The sequence below is a fragment of the Sinocyclocheilus grahami genome, unplaced genomic scaffold, assembly GCF_001515645.1.
Source record: "Sinocyclocheilus grahami isolate Dianchi unplaced genomic scaffold, SAMN03320097.WGS_v1.1 scaffold44.1, whole genome shotgun sequence".
NCBI lineage: Eukaryota > Metazoa > Chordata > Actinopteri > Cypriniformes > Cyprinidae > Sinocyclocheilus > Sinocyclocheilus grahami.
In genome coordinates, this window is record NW_015505223.1 from 1,435,391 (window position 1) to 1,444,344 (window position 8,954).

Sequence of the window (8,954 nt, forward strand, 5' to 3'; positions counted from 1 at the left end):
ACGCATGGTGCTGTAGGTATAGGCTTTGTTTGGTAAGTCTAAATGACGTTGTTGTTGTTGTTATTATTGATGCAACCTTGTCTTCAAGCTCCCACTGTGGAGAACAAAAAGAAAAAAAGTGCCAGCAGATATTCCGACCGCGGAGAGCTGTTATCTGACAAACTATACCACAATAACCGATCAATAGTGCTGGATCTGTTTTTCTTTCATCTAAAATGGCACAGAGCAAGTTTACTTTCTTTTGGGATTGTATGTCGAAGTAATCAAAGTATGAAAACTGTATAATGAGTGTATTGATAGCCAAACAAGCGAAGTACAATTCAGACGTCCACAGTTTTAAAATAACTACATCATACTGCACATCAAATTTTCAAACCTCTCAATTTTCATGTACTGAAATTGTGCAGTCTATTAATAATATGGTGTTTGAGTTTTAGATCTAATGTTGTTAAGTCAACATGAAAATGCATTCGCAACTGATTTGACTTCTGTAATGTGGTGTATTGTACAGAGTGCTGCAGGGATTATGTGGTTTTGTAGGCCAAAACCCAGAAACAAGTTAGCATTTTAGCACTTACAGTTTCATCATAATGAAGTCAAATGGGTTTTTTGGGTTAAATGTCTGAAATAAGGTCTGTCGTTAATACAAGCTTAAAATATTTTCACGTTTTATTCATAGTTGCTAACAAGTGGCTAATTGGGACTATAGAGGTTTTCAGGGACATTAAACATCAACACACTAAACAGGAAAATTCATCAACTCACAAGTCATTATTTACAGCCTTGTTGAGTTTATAATCACACTCTTGCAAACTATTTAACTTAGCTTAATGATGGTGACATTGAAGTCGTGCGACTGTAGAGTAGTGTGTCAAGATTATCATGAGAAATAAAACATGTAAGAATCATCAACGTTTGTCACAGACCTTGTTTTCTGCAAGAATCCAAAAGCCAATGGAATAATGCTACTGGGTTTTTATCGAGAGAACCAGGGTGATGCTAACTTCTGAGTTGGCCTACAAAAATACATCATCAGTAGAGGATGTTTGACAATAAATGGACTTGATTTTACCCCAGAGGTAACACTTTTTGAATCGAATCTCTATTTAAAAAATTACATAAAATTACATTAACCAACATTAATTTACTCCGCTAAGTATTACCTGTAGCTAAAACAGTAGAGCATAATGCTAGGCGTGCCAAAGTCATGTGTGCATTTAAAATAATTAATCAATCAAAATTAAATTGAAAGCTCTGTGTTTGTAAAATCTGACAAAAGATTCTTCTTTAGAACAACATGCATTGATGAATTGTGCAATATATGACTAGGAACGTGTGTTCAGAGAGTAAATAGGGTCCATGTTGACTTTAAAGGCCATCCTTAAAGACACACCGTCTGCATGACATAATCAACCTTCTGGAAAACTTCTCCAAATTTGGTGTTTTGGTTGCTTAAAGCAATTAGTGAGTTTGACAAAGCCAGCTGAGCCGTTGATTATAGATATTTATAATAATGACAGAAACCTGGAGAGGAGACGGCATTCTCCTCTGCCACCACGGAGAGGTCAGGACAGCTTTCTTTCTCAAATTAATGGAGGAATTTAAGATTCACATGGAGCACTGTGATGCTGGAGTCACGAAAAAATCTAGAAAAGCTAGTTTTCAAGAGGAACAGCTTGAAGTTTAGAAAGCACTGATACATCAAGCTTCCTCCATCCAAACTCTGGACATCAAACAGGCTTTGTTTGAGGTGACAGATGTGAAGCAATGTGAGAGACAATATAGAATGATTGAGTTTGTTGGTTATAGAAAATAGTGCTGCAACTAACAACTATTAGTCAATTTTTATTGATAGCAATTTACTAAAAGCATGTTATTCCACATCATGTATGTACACTATATATAATGTGTGTGGGGAAAAAAGTTTAAAATGTGAGCATCACAATATAAGAACACAATTTAATGAATGTTATGAGATTTCCTTTTAGTAAATCAGCAATATACAGTGCAGCCAGTGTAACCTGATCCACAAACAAATGACTCTTATGAGGTGATTCTTTTTAATGAATCATTAACATTAACAGCACGATCAGTGTAGTCTTGATTCACAAACTAATGACTCTTACAAACTGATTCTTTTAAATGAATGACATACAGTATGATGAGTGTAGACTGAGTCACAAACTAATGCCTCTTATGAGTTCTTTTTAGTAAATCAGCAACATATAGCACGACCAGTGTAGTCTGATTAACAAATAATCTAGTAGGTTCTAATGAAAAGTTCAGAAGATTTGAAACAGTTGATGAAGTCTTCACTGGAGTGAACTGAACAGATCAGAATCCATTTTTGTGACACTCACCCACCCACCACCAAGGTGTGTGTGTATAACATACAGCTGTTCCTGAAAAGTCATTATAGATAGCCTGTCAACTTTTTTCTCTTCCCGGATACGTGTCTCATGTTAAGAAATTCCTTTGGCCTTTTTGGGCTTTTCTGACCAATGTACCCTTTTTCTCCAAATACAGGTGGGGCAATGAAGCAAATCCCCCTTCTCTCACCAAACACAGGTGGGGCAAAGAGACCAATCCTCCAACATCAAATGGGCCTATCGGTCTGGGAACGGACGGCTGTGCCATACTTGAGCTTTCTCAGGTAGATCAAACAAAACAGCTTTACAATGAACAATCCTGAGAGAAGAGACAGAGAAAGGTCACATTTAGAAAATATGTAATTACCGTCTTTACGAACGTGATCAGTCTATACTCCCAATGCACAGTGTGACAGCCGCTCTGTGATCACCTCCTCCCTCAGGTGAGAAAAGGCTTTTTTCCCTTCCTTTAATTGCCGGTTCACATCTACAATTCACACATACCAAATATGTTCACATTAGCTTCACTCATTAAACAATGTTTATCTGAGTGTATCAGATAATCTGTAATCTGTATCTTATACTAAATCATAAAAAAACACCTTTCCATTAGTTTACCCAAAAATGAAAATGTGCATTTTCTGTCTTCTGTGGAGCACAAAATGAGATATTATGTACTGCTCTTAACAGTGGTGAGAACCAGAAAGTTAAAACTAGTCCATGCAACCATTTATTCCATGCTATTCCAAGTCTACTAAAGCCACATACTATTATTATGCCATTTTTAAGTGAGGAAAAGATTGAAATTTAAAGTGATAGTTCACCCAAAAATAGCATTCAGGTTTGCCAACATGAGAGTGAGTAAATTATGACAATATTTAAATTTTTGGGTAAACTATCCATATAACATCAATATGAAGTGACGTTTACAACCTAGTTCTGTAATCAACTGTATTTATTAGCAAATATGGATAATTACCAAGAACATAATGTGGAGTCTGCTGTGGAGCACAAAATGAGATATTATGTACTGCTCTTAACAGTGGTGAGAACCAGAAAGTTAAAACTAGTCCATGCAACCATTTATTCCATGCTATTCCAAGTCTACTAAAGCCACATAATATTATTATGCCATTTTTAAGTGAGGAAAAGATTGAAATTTAAAGTGATAGTTCACCCAAAAATAGCATTCAGGTTTGCCAACATGAGAGTGAGTAAATTATGACAATATTTAAATTTTTGGGTAAACTATCCATATAACATCAATATGAAGTGACGTTTACAACCTAGTTCTGTAATCAACTGTATTTATTAGCAAATATGGATAATTACCAAGAACATAATGTGGAGTCTGAAAAGTAGGTCACACCAGAATGCAGCCAGATTAAAAGGGAAGGTTTGAGAAGTAAAGTTGTTTCAGAAGAATGTTTGATTTAATATAAAGATGATCACAATAAAACCAAGAACACGTATTATAAAAGATTGATTTCATGTTGAATAAGTTGTTAGTCAGTGCAAATGAGTTTTGAGACCTATAACGGAGAACATTTTCAGCATAAATAACTTTTGTCTGTTCTTCACATAAAGCTATTGTACGGGTCTAGAAGACTTGGAATTTAATGAACGAGTTGCATGAACTACTTTTATGGTCCTGCTTTGTCATTTTCAGTGAGTTAGGCGAGTAAATGACAACATCATTTTCATTTTTGGGTGAACTATTCCTTTAACCTTTCCCGATGACATACTTCAAGAGTTTTATAACTTTCACCAAGTGTTAATTCCCATTAAACTCTGACAGGCACTGTTGGGAAGCTGATTGTGAGCCGGCACAGTGGAAATAGCGGGAGCAGCAGTCTTGGCCCTGACATCTGTCCAGCTCCTAAACACTTCTTGCCCTGCTGTGTCCTTCTGTTCACCAGACCGCTGTCCTTCAAGTCTACAGCAGCAAGATCCAAGATGATGACCTCCTAATATCCAGGTAACTGGGTGTGAAACCCTCCTTGAGCAGTCTATTTCTGACTTAATCGAAGATATTATTTAATGTCCTTATCATCTGAAATGATTTGGAGCTGATGGATAAATGAGATACAGGAAGGCCGCAGTAAGGAGTCCACTGAGACTCAGTCTCAAACAAATCTGGAATTAGTGTCAGCCTAACGTGCTGTACCCTGCGCTGAAGAATACGATCATCGCTGCCTCATTATCTCCAATAAGCGTCAATTAGCCGCTCTGTAATGATACTGCTACCACACATGCCAACAAGGCCAATTTAAATAGGGCTATTAAAAGCAAAATTATCTGTGTTTATGATAATAAGATGTGGACTGAATACAATTCAATGCTCTGTTATATAGTTTAAAAAAAAGTTATTAACATAAATGAGAGCTTTGTTATGTCTGAGTTTTACGTTCTAAATTTAAATAATCAGAGCTATGTTAAATAGCCTGAAGGTTGCAGTTAAAATTCACAGGACCAAGGATTATTTTATAATTTTTATGGGTGGATTTACTAGGATCAATAACATTCCTGTTTGTCCACCTGATGATTGTGCACTTATAGGTGTGTTTTTTTAAATAATTATTTCAGCCAAAAATAATACTTCTGTCATGATTTACATGATTTTCTTTCAGTGGAACACCAAAGGAGATGTTTTACTGAAAGATCACACTTTTATTTTCTGTGTACATATACTGTGTGTATGTGAGAGAGACTTGTATAAGAGTAAATAATTTAAATGAAATGCATTTATTTTAGGTCTATATTTATAATTGTTTGTGTGTGTGTGTGAGAGAGAGTGTGTTTGTGTATATATATATATATATATATGTGTGTTTGTGTAAGTATATATATATATATATATACTTAGTAATAGTAATTTGTATTTATTTGCCCTTTGTATGTAGGATATGACCCAGACTAGATTCGAACCCGAGCTAAAAGCTTTTATATGTGCACGATATTATCAGACTGATATTGGAATCGGCCGATAATGGCTTTAAATGTATATATCGGCATCGGCCCGATATGAAAAAATATGCCGATATGTCTTGCTCATAAGAGGAATACCTTAACTCACATGTGCTCAGGGTGTGCTAATGATTAGATCATGTCAGCAGTGTGGCTCATTCTTGAAGCAAAGTTTTGTCTGAATGATGATTAGATTGACTGTTTTGGATCGCTGCATTTAATCTGTGAATGCACATACAGAATGACTGGTTTGGTGTGTGATAGAGTAAACAGTAATAGCACTTGCAGTGGCAGCAGCGGCAGCCTCCCCCGGGTCCTAATGCCCACCCGGTAAGGAGTTTTAATCTGTAAGGGGCGCTGTTGGCCTACTTCTAATTAAAGCTGCAGTCCGTAAGTTTTGCCTCTTTGTTGCCATCTCGGTTTGAAAACCTGGAATTGCAGTTCCTTGCGGAATTATCTTCCTTGTGTGGGTTGTACTCTGGCACGGCTCCAGCGCGGATGAATCTAATGTTTTGAGGAGTATGTGTGGCAGTCAGTCAACGCACTGGTGTGAATCCTATACTTAGTAATCACAGATTCTAGCCTACGTCTTGGAATATATGACCTAAATATAAAATTATTTTTTTGACATTTAATTATTCTAGAAAAGGCTATCGATCTGCCACCTGCAGCATCCTCACATGCGATAGCCTAGTAGCTGGGACAACTTCTTTATGTTTACAGAAGTGACGCAATGCATGCTCGAATTTCCCACGAAAATTACCCGTACAACTCAAATTAGATAACATTATTATAAGATAACCGTTGTGAATCGGGCTAAAGTAAGGTGATAGTTTTGAACAATGGCTGGTTATGTACTTGCTCAAATATTGATTTTGGATAATTTTTAACCAAAAAAAAGTTATGGACTGCAGCTTTAAATAAAAAGTAAAATAGCCTACACAAATAACATTTAGACTGTTTCTGATTAAATAAAGCAGTAATTGATGTCATAAAATAATGAGTATGTTTTGATTTAAAGGTCAGAAGCTATAGCTTACATGAAAAAAAACACAAACATGCAAATTAAATAATTTGATATATACTGATTTATTCATTAATGTGTAATATGTTTTATTTTTAAACAAATCATAAGCTCTAAAAGATTTTCTGAATTTTTACAACTCTTTTGCTTTAGATCATCTACAAATGTTAAATCTTAAAATCAAATGTTAGGGTTAGCACTGCATCTTTCTGGGAAAGAATGCAGCGATTGATATATAATTTATTTAGGCTATAGTTATTTTCAAAGCTTCAATGTACTGTCAAAAAAACCTTCATTGTTGTTTATTTAATTCTAACAAATAAGTTCTTGTTAAAAACTAACCAAAATGAAAAATATTTTGCTTATAATTTCTGCACAGGAGAGACTTGTTGTTTCCAAACAAAAGGAAATATATCGGTATCGCCCAAAATGAGTTGAAAAATATCTGCATATCGAATATCGGCAAAAATCCAATATCGTGCATCCCTATCATGAGCATTGGCATAAGCCACTATGCCGCAGCTTTGCCCCATTTATGTTTAATGGAGGAGAGTAATTAATAAGCACTTGGAACGAGAGGAGTGCGAGTAAACTCTACCTTTAATTATAAATAAAAAAACAATTCAGGATTCTGTCATATTAGTTTTCTGGTCTGTTTTTTTGCTTAGTGCTTTGGCTTTCTTTGTGTCCATATGGATGATTTTTTTTAACATCTGCCTTGTTTGTGCAAAAGTCACATCAAATATTAGAAACATAAGACACATAAAAAGTACTTCACTTAATCACTTTACATCCATCCAAATATACGTAAAGAGTTTATGCTAATATTCTCATGACAGCTGGGAGAATGAAGGACAGGCTTCTTATTTACATCAGATCCTCTTAATTAAAGACCGTCATAATCAGACTCATGAGCTTCAAATGGTATGCGCTGGTATCAAAGGACTCCTTTATTTCTTTCTCTAGTGTGTGTGCTGTATTGCACTCATCACACAGTTTTAGGGCGAAAGGACGCGCTACTGTCATTGAGACTTTAGTAAACAGACATACTAATTGACTTACCTCAGCTTCACGGCTTCACTGCTATGAGTTGCTTTCTGGTTTATACAAAAATTATATATGATGATACCATATTGTGATATATGATTGATTACTTTGTCTAAACAAGCTAGTTCAGGCATTTTCAACCTTTTTAGGAGATCCTTTCATGTACAGGGCCTCTCTTTACATAAAATAATCCTAAACAAAGGTGGAAGATGTTACTAACTGTATGCAACTGAGTGTTCAATTTCAAGTTTCTGAGTTTTGTGCCATGTTAATATGTTTACATATATTTGCATACTTTGCAAAGCCATTAAAATGATTAATGTACAGATTACAGTACAATTGTACTTAATACATTTTAATATGGAAGGGACAATGAAACATTTAGCTGAACTTTAGCTTTGGTTCAAGTTGACTTAATGTTTTATTTTTGTTTAATGCATATTTTTATCTTTTTCATAGAATTAGTTTCAGATCAAACAATAATTGGCAGACCCCCTGCAGTACCACTGCGGACCCCCTGTCGAAGACCCCAAAGGTAGAATTTTTATGTTCTAGTTTATGAGCTGACTTATACAGAGTTGTGTGTCAAAAATATACTTATGATTTTTGCCTGCAGATCATAAAACGGACAAAAGAATCCCATTAAGGCAGAGAATTCAAGCCTTTAGAGACCAGAGACTTGGTAGTGAACACTTTTGATTTGGATATGTACAGTAAGTACCCACCTAGCAATCACATCTTAGTATTGTGTCAAACATTTAGAAAACGTTTAAATCAGGTTTGGTTCTGAAATTGCTATTCAAAAGAATAGAGCAAACTATTGCTGTATTTGTTTGTTAAATTCTCTGCAGTGATCCCTGTCATTTGACAAAATGTTGTGTTTTTGGATTTGTGCACATATAGGTCTGCCAGGAAGAAAAATCATTAGTAAAATCATTGAATCATTACTCGCTGGCCTTAAAATGTTGTTTCTCCAGCTATTTTGACAGTAACTCCAGAACTCTGGAATGATTAGCTGTCACAGTGTGTTCAGTAATGATATTCGTTGTGGTGCACCCTACATACTAATAATGCCAATAGTCTCATTGTGTTTAACGTGCCGTCCTGCATCCAATTTCCTACCAACAAAATCCTGTCATTGAGTATAAGACCAATCTTCAAACCAATCAGCTATTAGTATATCCCTCCAGGCTCGTTTGCATATTTATTGCCCAATCAAAGCAGCTCCTGTCATGTCTCAAACATACTGTATGTTTGCCTGGCCGCACTCAAAGAATTCCCCGGCTATTTTAAATGATAGCTTTTTAAAGGGTTATGAAGAGGTCACAAATGAACTTTTAGCAATGTAAATAATCATTTGCATCTTGGAAAGCTTCAGAAAAGTAAATATATTCGATTCTGAAGGCTTATCTGCTGTGGATGTGTATGTAGGCTAAATGGTTCTCGGGCAGTATGAATGCACTGTATCCTTCCTGATAACAAGCTTAAAAATGAATCAAGTCATTTGCATTCATTGCAATATTTGCCACTGCAACATATTTAAGTGG

The 8,954-nt window shown here is 35.5% G+C and overlaps 1 long non-coding RNA gene across 1 annotated transcript; it reads left to right on the forward strand.

Annotated features, from left to right (window-relative positions):
- The first annotated feature begins 4,233 nt into the window (after positions 1-4,233).
- LOC107582466 (uncharacterized) lies at positions 4,234-8,095 on the forward strand. Its single transcript, XR_001608953.1, has 3 exons — positions 4,234-4,347; positions 7,867-7,942; positions 8,024-8,095. It is a non-coding gene; the product is annotated as an uncharacterized lncRNA (long non-coding RNA).
- The last annotated feature ends 859 nt before the right edge of the window (positions 8,096-8,954 follow it).